General features: G+C 46.2%; 1 long non-coding RNA gene across 1 annotated transcript in view; it reads right to left on the bottom strand.

The window, feature by feature from the left end:
* The window catches only part of LOC309650283, a 490,920-nt gene that overhangs the window by 465,492 nt on the left and 13,186 nt on the right, over positions 1–12,242 (bottom strand). Inside the window, exon 4 of the long non-coding RNA XR_014257498.1 lies at positions 8,558–9,684. This is a non-coding gene — a long non-coding RNA (uncharacterized lncRNA). The remainder of the gene's footprint in view (positions 1–8,557; positions 9,685–12,242) is intronic.

Here is a 12,242-nt window from a genome sequence, read left to right as displayed (position 1 = left end):
GTCATGGAGCAACAGATTACCAGTCCAACGACTGACTACAGTCTTCCCTGGGTGTGCCCTTCATCTGCACCTTAACATTCCAGCACCAGATTAAAGGGCTCTGCTAAACACCCCTCAGAAAAGACTGAAGGGCTTTACACAAGATACACTGGAGCATAGCCAAGGACCACCCTATTGCCAATCAGTGGGAAATGGGCTTATTCTTATAGGGGTGATTTTGCCAGTGAGGGACCAAAAATTGGTTCTCGGGAGGTGGAATAATCTTACCCTTTGTATGTATAAAGCACAGATACGTGTACAATACCTAAGCACATACAATATATCTGCAGTATTAAAATTTCACGGGGTGGGGGAGGGGTGGCAATGGTAAAAAGGTTGAGAAAACACTGCTTCAGGGTGACAAATCTGGCTGCCCTCTGCAGGCTGGGGTGCAGTAGGGAAGAACAAGGCATGAGAACAAGCATGAGAAAGCAGGACAGAGATTAGGAAAGCCCTAATAAGAAGGCTTCTAGAAGCCTGTTTGGGACCTGCCCCTCCTGAGGGCACTTCTGGCACCCTGCACTTCCCCACCCTGGAATTTAGCACACTGTTTTCACTGGTCAGTAAATCTGTAGAGGGCATGGGGCTGAGCCAGCCCAGGCCTGGCACCAAATAGGAGGTCAAAGAAAGACCTTTGTCCACAGCTGGTAGTGCCCTGGGCTGTTTCTCTCCAGGCTCAGGGGGCTCCCCATCAGCACCAGCGGCCCTGCCCCTTTCCAGCCCCCCGACCCTAGCCGGCTCTGCTGTGCTCTGCTCTGCCCTGGAATGCTGGGCTGGCTTTTATCTCCAGCACAGCTTGGGAAAGAGCTCTCCTCCCGGGCTCCCCGGCCCGGGATCACGCAGGGTTAGAGATGCTTCTTTACGTTTACATAAGACCTTCTCGCTCAGGGAAGATGCACGAGCTGCATCCAGAACCTCAGGCTCCGTGGCGGAGTCCCGCCCCTCTCGCCAGGCTCTCATCCTCTCCCCAGGGCGCCGAGGTCTGTGCTAGGGTCTTCCGTCCACGCCCAGTTCCCGGGACCTTCCTGAGCGCAGCTAAAGCCCAGGTGGCCCACAGCTTGCTGTCCCCAACTCTGCAGACGACCTCTCAGCCCCCAGCTAAAGTGATGGGTGTAAATCTATCCCAGGATGTGTCGGGGCCGCTGACCTCACTGGCCCAGTAAGTCTAACCATGAGGTCCCCACCCGCCAGTGACCACCACAATTCAAACATGTAAGTTCTGGACAGTTTCAAAGATGTCATTGCTTTATGGTAATGCTTCATGAACACGATCACTTCTAAGGCAGATAAATAGGTAATCAAACAACCACATGACAACTCAAACCCACTGGACCTTGAGGTGAGATCAGGACGAGCAAGATGTGAGAGGTGAGCTGAGTATCCACCTTGGTCCTCCCGTGAAGACTCAATCTGCTCTGACTCAGATCAACATCTTGGCCCAACGCTCATGGGTCGGGTAGCCTTGGGAAAGTTTATTATCCTCTCTGTGCCTCAGTTTCCACATTTATAAAACAAGAATAATAGTAGTTCCTCCTCATAGGGTTGTTGAGAGGATGGAATGAAGTGATGCATGTATAACACTTTGAATGATGCCTAGTATACAGTAAGTACTCCATAAATGCTACCTCCATTTAATGGGTCCCCTCATAGTAAGCACTCTCACGTATGTTACGGTGAAAGGCCCAGAATGTGTGTTTCCCACCCCAAAGTTATTCTTCTCTCCTTTCTTCCTTGCTGGTAGAAGTGGCTTCCCATGTTAGCTTTTGGAAATGCTGGACATTCATTTCCCCAGATTCCCTCCCAGCAAGAGACAGCCATGGGCCAGTTTTAGCCAATGAGATGTAAAGGGAAATCTGTGGGAGGTGTTTAAGAAACATTTCCTCCTTGATAAGAGAGATGTCTGAATTGATTCCTCTCCTCTCATGCTTTGGATGTTCTGGTGTGAAGATGTGATGCTTGGCACTGAAGCAGCCATCTTGTCACCATGAGGGGAGAGTCACATGGAGAGCAGAGACTTGAACTCAATGCCTGATATCATTGATCCTACCGTGGAACCACCTACCTCCTGCCTTCTCTTTGGCTAAAACAATTCAAAACCTTTCATTTTAAAGCTGCTATGTCTCACTTTCTGTTATTTACAACCAAAAGTTTCTTACATGTCTTAAAATTAGCTTAAGTAGTATCATAAGCTAAGGAATGTAACTTACAATGTAACTCAATTCTGTGACAGAAGTATTGTTCCTATTTCATAGGTGAAGAAGCTAAAAGCAATGTTACAGGAGTTTTGAAGATAAATTACCTAACTTAATCCTCATAAAAACTCTGTGAGGCGGGCTTCCCTGGTAGGGCAGTGGTTAAGAATCCGCCTGCCAATGCAGGGGACATGAGTTCGAGCCCTGGTCCGGGAAGATCCCACATGCCGCAGAGCAACTAAGCCCGTGCACCACAACTACTGAGCCTGCACTCTAGAGCCCGTGAGCCACAACTACTGAGCCTGTGTGCCACAACTACTGAAGCCCGCACGCCTAGAGCTCATGCACCGCAACGAAGAGTAGCCCCTGCTCACCACAACTAGAGAAAGCCGGCGCACAGCAACAAAGACCCAATGCAGCCAAAAATAAACAAATTAATTAATTAAATTTTAAAAAATATTTTTAAAAAAAACTCTGTGAGGCAAGTCTTATCTCCATTAACAGATTTCTTCACAAGTTCAGAAGGTTAGAAAATGCCAATTTCATGCAATTAGTAAACGGAAGAGTCAAGACTTAAACCCAGGTCTCTCAAATGTAAATACAACATTCTTCCCAATGTTCTTTGGGGCTACTGCTCAGCACCCAAATCTTTTTGGACATTGTATTCCACTGCCAGTGCTGAATAAGCAAAAATTCAGCAACACTGGGACTTCCCTGGTGGTCCAGTGGTTAAAACTCCATGCTCCCAGTGCAGGGGGCCCCCCTTCGATCCCTGGTCAGGGAACTAGATCCCACATGCTGCAACTAAGAGTTCACATGCCGCAACTAAAGATCCCACAACTAAGACCCGGAGCAGCCAAATAAATAAATAAATATTTAAAAAAAAATTCAGTAACCCTAATTCAGGTCATGTCAACCTGAACATAATTATGTTCATTGCTTAGAAAGTGCATTTGCTAACTAAATATTAGCCATAATAAAAAAAGAACGGTGGCCACAGCTGGATGAAATTCACAGTCCTAAGACCCATGTGCCAATGTGTATTTGTGTCTTTAGGCTCTTGGAGAATTTATATTCCCAATCCACACTTCAATTGGTAATTGTCCAGCGTCTGTTCTTTTTAAATCTTTATTATTTTTTATTCTCTCCCAGATGTTGAGTTGAGCGGCAGTGATTTCAGGATTTCAGTGAGAGGTCCAGCTGCCGGGTTTGGGAAGTGTCCATGTTTTGTTTCTTTTCAATCCTTCAACTTGAATTTATGATGAGGTTTTGATGAATACTACCCTTCTCTCAGCCCTGCCCTCTTTGCATGTTTCTTGAGTCTGTGATATCGTTGGTCTAATTATGCGGATGTGTCTCTTGTTGGAAAATTTATGTGATGACTGTTGCCAAGATCTAGGAACCAGAACCAGGGATTTGTGGTCTAAACATCCTAGATTCCACTCTTGGCAGTATATCCAAAGTGAAGTTGGGAGGACCAGGTAGCTTGTTAATTTAGGGCTTTAGCAGGTTGCGAGTTTGAGAAAGTGTCAGCCCTGCAGAGAACTGCAAACCTGTGATGAGAATCAAGGATTTGGAAGGTCAGTCAAGATAGGAGCAAATATAGGAGCAAGACAGGTGGAGGGAGAGAAAAGGTGGGGTGCGAGGGTGGCTATATTTACTATATTTACATAGACAGGGCTTTACAGTTTGGGCCTTGGTCATCCAGACTGCTGGCACTGTCTAATAAACTTGGCTACGTTCACTTACCTCTTGGCTTTTTTCCAACTCGATTTTAAGTTCCTTGAAGTCAAGAGCTATTCTAGTGATCTCCTGCTCTATAACAGATCACTCCAATATTCAGCGGCTTACAATAAAGATAGTCATTTCTATGAGTCAGGAATTTCAGGAAGTTCTCAGCTGCGTGGTTCTGGCCTTGGTCTCAGGCAAGTGCAATCAGACAGTGGCCAGAGCAGCTGGGGGCTGGCTGGGCCTCTCTCTTCAACTAGTCTCAGGGCCTCTCCATCTATGCGACTTTGGCCTTCCTCACAGCATGGCGGCCTCAAGACAGCTGTGCTGCTTATAGCTGAAAACTTCAGAAGTGTCAGAGTTTTCCACACAGGTGGCAGCTGTATTGCTTGTTACGACCTTTCTGCTCTCCTCCAGAAGATTCCCTCATTATCAGGACTCAATGAGAGAAGTCACTTTAACAAAATTCACTGTTCCGTTGGTCACACTGGGGGCTGGCATTTGCCTGTGTCTTCTCAATGTTGGGAGTACAGACTGGTATTCTTCTGGGTCCTGGTGAGTGACCCCCCTGGGATTGTACCAACATGGGCTACCTGTGAAGTCTTGGGGGGAGGGTAACCCGTCCATCCAGTGGATAGTGGCTCAGGCCACGGCTGATGGGGCTGCAACCAGGGACCCTCTGCCTGGGTGGGAACAGAGATACGGGGGCGGGGAGACGCTTTTGCATGCACTTGGGAGGCTTTAATTCTCTTCCGTACCAACCACTTCCCATCTCCTTGACTAACACCATCCTAGTCACCTCCCACCTGAACGATAACAGCAGCCCCCTAACGGGACCTTATGCTCCTGCCCCCCCACCCTACAGTCCACACAGCAGCCTGAACAGCCTAGTCGAAAGTAACATAAGCCTCCTGGCAACGCCTTTGTGACTCCCAGTCTACTGGAGTAAAAACCTTTGTCCTTTAAGTCAGGGGTCCCCAAGCCGGTACCGGCCCGTGGCCTGTTAGGAAGCAGGGCGCCCAGCAGGAGGCGAGCGAGCGAAGCTTCATCTGCACTTACAGCCGCTCCCCATCACTCGCACGACCGCCTGAGCTCCCCCTCCTGTCAGCATTATGGTGAGTTGTATAATTATTTCGTTATATATTACAAGGTAATAATAATAGAAATAAAGTGCACCGTAAATGTAATGTGCTTGAATCATCCCGAAACCATTCCCCTCACCTTCTGTGGAAAAATTGTCTTCCACGAAACCAGTTCCTGGTGGCAAAAAGGTTGGGGACCGCTGCTTTAAGTGGCCTATAAGCCCTGCTTGGTCTGACCTCCCCTGTCTCTATATATGCATCATAACTGGCTTTGTTAAGGGCTCCTTCTCTCTCCCCTCCCGCACCAGACCGTCAACTCCAAGAGGGCAGGGATTTTTGCTTGTTTTGTAAACTGCCTTCACCACCGTTGCCAGGCAGAAGCCCAAGCTCAGTGCTGCCAGAGCTTCTGCTTTTTCAAGAGAAATTACATATCTGGATTTTTATGTCAAATCTGATGTTTAAGTATTGGCCTGTAATGAAATGTTTCAATAACACTGTGCTGGCCAAGTAAATTAGAGCCATGGATCTCTAATTTATGGTCTCTGGCCTTGTGTAGCGAGGCAGTGGCCAGGTTGGGGAAACATGCTCAGAAAGGACAAGGCACTGAGAAGGTGGGATGGAGAGGGGGTTGGTGGGGATGACAAACAGCCCCAAGAGGCCCCTGGTTGACATGCTCGGCGACGGCCACTAGGGGGAGCTCCCCACTACCTCCCCTCAGATCACACCTGGCCAGTCTCCACCGCCACAGAGGGAACTGTTGATGGAACCCTAACCAGAAAACACTGGCTGGAGGTCCCCAAAGGGAGGCGCAACTGGTGTAACAAGCAAAGTGTTCCAAGGCTCTGGGGTCCATGTGGCCAGGTCTGTTCCGTCTTCTGTTGGGACTTCTCTTGGGCCCTCCCTGTATTGGAATTTTTCTGGCTCTTCTAGTTGGATTCCTGCCTCTCCAACCCTAGGTGCCCAGATGCACCTGGACGGTGTCCACCTGCAAAACCAGGCAGGGGCAGGGCGAGGCCGGGTAGGGAAGGGACAGGAAGGTCCAAGCTGGGATTGGCCACAAGCTTCAATGAACACACTGGGGGGACTGAATAGCCGCTTCATGAACCAACATCAGGGGGCAGGCCGCTTGTCAAGACTCAGGAACCTGACTCAGGACTCAGGACTCAGGAGCCTGGCCCAATGTCCTTCTGTCTCGTAATTACGAACAACCTCACAAGGGACATGGTATCTCCACTTTTGTGGGCAAGGACAAGTGACCAGTGAAGTGACAAACCCAAGACCGCACAGCTGCGAGTGGTGGGATTTGATTCAAACCTGGGACTGTCTGATGCCAGAGCCCAGGTTCTGTGCACCCCACAGCTCTGCCCAGGAGGAAGGCATGAGTGACTCATAAAGGAATCAGACTCCTAGGACTGGAGGGAATTTTAAAGTCTCTGAGTTCATCACCCCACTGGACTTGGGATTTTTTTTTTAATATTCTAAGTCAGAAAATAAATTTATTTTATTTAAATGCTGTTTGTTATAAACATGACAGTTTGGAGAACATTTATCAAAAAATAAAAATAAAAAAATAAGGCAAATGCTATATGCTTCCAGTGGTGTTGGGAAAGTTGGACAGCTGCATGTAAATCAATGAAGTTAGAACACACCCTCACACCATATACGAAAAAAAACTCAAAATGGCTTAAAGATTTCAATATAAGACATGACACCATAAAACTCCTAGATGAGAACATAGGCAAAACATTCTCTGACATAAATCATACCAATGTTTTCTTAGGTCAGTCTCCCAAGGCAATAGAAATAAAAGCAAAAATAAACAAATGGGACCTAATTAAACTTACAAGTTTTTGTACAGCAAAGGAAACAATAAACAAAATGAAAAGACAACCTACAGACCGGGAGAAAGTATTTGCAAATGATGTGACCAACAAAGGCTTAATTTCCAGAATATACAAACAGCTCCTACAATTCACTAACAACAACAAAAAACAAAACCCAACTGAAAAATGGGCAGAAGACCTGAATAGACATTTCTCCAAAGAAGTCATACAGATGGCCAACAGGCACATGGAAAGATGTTCAACATCGCTAATTATTAGAGAAATGTAAATCAAAACTACAATGAGGTACCACCTCACACCATTCAGAATGGCTATCATTAAAAAGTCTACAAATAACAAATGCTGGAGAGGGTGTGGAGAAAAGGGAACCCTCCTACACTGTTGGTGGGAATGTAAGTTGGGGCAGCCACTATGGAAAACATATGGAGGTTCCTTAAAAAACTAAAAATAGAGTTACCATATGATCCAGCAATCCCACTCCTGGGCATACATTTGAACTATAATTCAAAAAGATACATGCACCCCTATGTTCATAGCAGCACTATTCACAACAGCCAAGACATGGAAGCAACCTAAATGCCCATCGACAGATGAATGGATAAAGAAGATGTGGTACATACATACAATGGAATACTACTCAGCCATAAAAAAGAATGAAATCATGCCATTTGCAGCAACATGGATAGACTTAGAAATTATGATACTAAGTGAACTAAGAAAGAGAAAGACAAATACCATATGATATCACTTATATGTGGAATCTAAAATATTACACAAATAAACCTATCTATGAAACTGAAACAGACTCACAGACATAGGGAACAGATTGTGGTTGTCAAGGGGGAGTGCATGGGGGAGGGATGGATTGGGAGTTTGGGATTAGCAGATGCAAACTACTATATATAGAATGAATAAACAACAAAGTCCTACTGTATAGCACAAGGAACTATATTCAATGTCCTGTGATAAACCATAATGGAAAAGAATATGAAAAAGAATGTATAGGGACTTCCCTGGCGGTCCAGTGGTTAAGACAACACACTTCCAATGCAGGGGGCACGGGTTCGATCCCTGGTCAGGGAACAAAGATCCCACATGCGGCTAGGCCCAAAAAAAAAAAAAAAGGTAGTATATATATGTATACCTGAATCACTTTGCTGTGCAGCAGAAATTAACACAACAGTGTAAATCAACTATACTTCAGGTAAAAAAAAAAATTTTATCTGCTTCCTGCATAATTTATAGTGAGATCAATCCCCATTTATTATATGTAAATATGTATAAAATATTCAAGCTTCTTTTTTAAAATTTTATTGTTTGAGGCCTATCTTTATTGCTTCTAACTATTGGTCACTAGTGAAAGGTCCTGTGAATAAATCCAGCAAGATGTCCCTCCCCACGTGTCTCTAACCAGCTGGGATCAGAACTTTGTCTCCCTGTAAGCTAGGACCCCAGCCTCTGTACCACTTCCTCCTCTTTCCCTGAGGAGGTCTGCTCTGTGTTTGACCGAAGCCCTCAGGGCCCTCCTATCTTCCTGAACAGCACGTCTTTCATTTAAAAGGACCCTGTGTAGGGAAAAGACCCCACCCTGGGATTTGAATCAGGATCACTGGGAGCCCCAGGAGCTGAGCAGGAAAATGCGGGGTGTCCGGCGCCAGCATCTCTCACTCACCTGGTAAGCCCCAAGAAGGTCAAGGTCAAAGAAAGTTCAGGGGAGTTCCCTGGTGGCCTAGCGGTTAGGATTCCGGGCTTTCACTGCCATGGCCAGGGTTCAGTCCCTGGTGGGGGAACTGAGATCCCATAAGCCGTGGGGCGCTGCCAAAGAAAAAAGAAAGGTCATCTCCAGGCCTCACCTTTGGGGGGTTTAGAACAAGCTTCTTCCCTGGCAAGGTTCTCAGTCTTTGCTCTGAGTTAGAGCTAATGCCTAACGCTGGTCTGCCTTCCTTCTCGCCAGCTGCAGACCGTCAGGCCTCTGCCCCGGAGCTCCCTGGCTCCTCTGGTCAGCTCTTGTCTGCTTGGCCAAAGGAGACGTCACTTGCTGGTATCACTGGAGTCAGAGAAGTTACAGGCCCGCGCAGATGCAGATGCCCGGAGGGCGGCGGGGGCGTGGGAGTGGGGAGCAGGCCGGATGGGGTCAAAGCTGTTGGAGACAGAGACTGTCTCTCCCACTTGCCTCGCTTGCACACTTTCACTCAACTTGCTGAATTACGGGAGTTCAGTTGATAAACCCTCCTTCCAGAAAGGCTCCCAAGCGCAAGCTCTCGCTGTGAACGCGCTAATCAGATCCCGCGAGAAGCTGTTCCGGCACCTTTCCCTGAAACGCCATCATCCCGCGTCTAATTTACTGATTACGCGATAAGAAGATGTCTTCGTTAATTTCATAAGACAAGCCCGTTAGCCTACTTCTAGAGCTCATGCTTCCTTGTGAAGTCAGGAATAGTATGAGTTCCGGTTAATAAATGGAACGCATAAGGAAAATCAAGAATAATTACTGTGTTTATTAACATTCGGTGATTAACATTTCAAAAGCAATTTAAATAAATACAGTGCAAGTCTGAGAGGGGGCCCCAAGGTAGGGATCTGTATGGAGTGAAACAACACTCATTGGAACCTGGGAAATTTTAAAGTCATATTTTTCAGGGTAGCTGTTGCCGAGGTGTGCACCAGGGAATCTGTCCAAGAATCGCAGGCTGTGGGGAATGAATGGGTCCAGGGTTGCTCCCACATGTGTCTCTTCTCCAAAGGCAACAGGAGCCTGGAGACTGTCCTTCCCCCTGTACATCCCTCTCCTCCAGTGTCCTTAGTGAGAGGGAGATGGGAACAGAGGGCAACATCCATTTCAGCAGGTGCAGGCCCGCAGGTGGGTGTATGAATTCGGCAGGCAGGAAGCCTCATTTCTTAACTTGCTCTGTTCCAAATTCCTGTGCCACTGTGATAGGCTGAATAATAGCCCACTTCCCCCCAAAGATATCCACACCCTGATCCCTGGTGCTTGTGAATATGTTGCCTTGTTTGGGGGGGAAAAAAAAAAAAAAAGACTTTTTGATTTTTGTTTTTTGTTTTTTGTTTGGCTGAGCCTCGTGGCTTGTGAGATCTTCATTCCCTGACCAGGGATCAAGTCCCCGCAGTGACCGCACTGAGTCCTAACCACTGGACCGCCAGGGAATTCCCAAAAGAAGACTTTGTAGATGTGATTAAATTCAAGATTTTTTTTTAATTGAAGTAGAGTTGATTTACAATGTTGTGTTAGTTTCTGGTGTACAGTAAAGTGATTCAGTCATACATACACATATATTCTTTTTCATATTCTTTTCCATTATGTTTTATTATAGGATATTGAATATAGTTCCCTGTGCTATACAGCAGGACCTTCTTGTTTATCCTAAATTCAGGATCTTGAGATGGGGAGATTATCCTGGATTATCCAGGTGGGCCCTAAATGCCATCACATGCATCCGTATAAAAGGAGAGGCAGAGGGAGAATTTGCTACACACAGAAGAGGAAGAGGCAATGTGACCAGAGAGGCAGAGATTGGAGTGATGTGGCCAAAAGCCAGGGAATATCCACAGCCACCAGAGACGGTGGGAGAGGCAAGGAACAGATTCTCCCCTACAGCCTTTGGAGGCCGTGAAACTGGACCAGGCCAGTGAAACTGATTTCCGACTTCTGGCCTCCACGACTGTGAGAGTAAAAATGTATGTTCTTGTAAGCCACCGAGCTTGTAGTAGTTTGTTACAGCAGCCATGGGAAATTAATAGAGTCACCTTCATGACTTTTGCCAAGTCTGCACACCAATAGTGTCACTGTTTACTAACATTTGTCTTCAAATAAATTCTGAGCTAATAATATAGCTTTCTACTTTCACCTCGTGCTAGAAAAAAATTTCATGAAATCCTAAGTTTGATACTCATAAAATTTTCAGTTTAACATCATTTTAAATGCTCATCCCATGCCCCCTACAATTATCTGTTAAATCACCAGACCACCAATAGAAGTGCCTCTCACTTATGAAACACTGACCCAGCTCTGCACAGCTTAGGAAGGATTCACGGTGCAGCTGGGCTTTCAAAACTGCTCCGTTAAGTTCAAATTTCTCTTGAAAATAATCAGAAAAAAGAAAGAATCAGCCCCTTTAAAAATAGAAGCCATTTCTCCAGCAAATTTTCGCAGAGTCAGGTTTTAAAATGCAGAATTTAGCAGAATCTTAAATCATTCTTGGTAGAGTTACTAACTTATAGATAAGAACCCTTAAAGGAGAGAGCCATTGAGTGTGCCAGCAGGAGGCTGGATCTGACGGCAGCATCGAGCTAACCGGAATCTTGTTTCCCCAGCTCGAACCGGAATTGCTGGTCTCCATGTGTTTCTCTCTCTTCTCTGCCTCAGGACAGAGGGATACGTAGTGAACCAGGAATTGCTGCGCAAGGGGAGGGGCAAGGATTTTTAACGCTGAGGGATGGTGAGGTGGTAGAATTGATAAGGTCCGCAACTGGAGAAGAATATGTCGGTTATTGAAGTTTCCCATGACTCAAGCAGGGGAACAGACAAAGCAGGAAAATTTCATCCCCAAAGTTGGAACTGCCCAAATGGGCATATCTGGGGAGGTCTCCAACTCCAAAAAGAGAGTCGGGCTAATCTAGCTCATGCCTGGGAGTAGATATGGATGGATAAGCAGTGGGTACTGACAGTTAAATTCTAAACCGGGCCAGTCCTGGATTTGCACCTATATTTCCCCAGTTTTTGTAAAGCATTGTTTCATCACAAGTTGTCATGGCGAGGAGGAAGTACGTCAAATGCGTTTGATGGAAAAGCTGATAAGTGGATAGACTCTCTCTTTTAGTTTATACATTACTGTTGGGAAAAGTAATCTGAAAATAAAATTCTCCTTTTTAATTCTAAAAGGTCTGTAGTTTAGATCACAAGCCTATCATCCAGGGTTCCACCAGCCAAGCCTAAGGGAAACCAAGGCCTCTGACCTCACCTAAGTGAGCAGTCACATGTTTCCTCCTTTACCGCCATATCTCAGCACTAATCTGGCCCATCTTGTGACTATTAGCATCACCCCCAGGCTCCAGGAGGAACTCTCTCCCTCCTGATTCAGTCAAATACTGCCTTGGAGCTATGGAAGACCACTGTGATTTTTACCTTCCTGGCATTATCCCTCCTTTTTCTGGCACCAGCATCCAGGACCTCCCCTTGGGAAGACTTCTTTGAAATTGCTGGATGGAGCTGAGCAAGCCCCCTTAGTTTTTAGGGGTGGCCATATATTACAGATTAAGCCAACCAGCATGTCCCATCTCCTTGCCCCCAGAGAATGTTCAAGGGAGGGGTCAAAGAGAGTCAGGGTCAGAAGTTTTAT

This window comes from Balaenoptera physalus (genome assembly GCF_965194825.1).
Source record: "Balaenoptera physalus genome assembly, chromosome: 20".
In the NCBI taxonomy this organism is placed as follows: domain Eukaryota; kingdom Metazoa; phylum Chordata; class Mammalia; order Artiodactyla; family Balaenopteridae; genus Balaenoptera; species Balaenoptera physalus.
The sequence above is the reverse complement of the archived record's forward strand: the minus strand, read 5'-3'. Positions and strand labels throughout refer to the sequence as shown.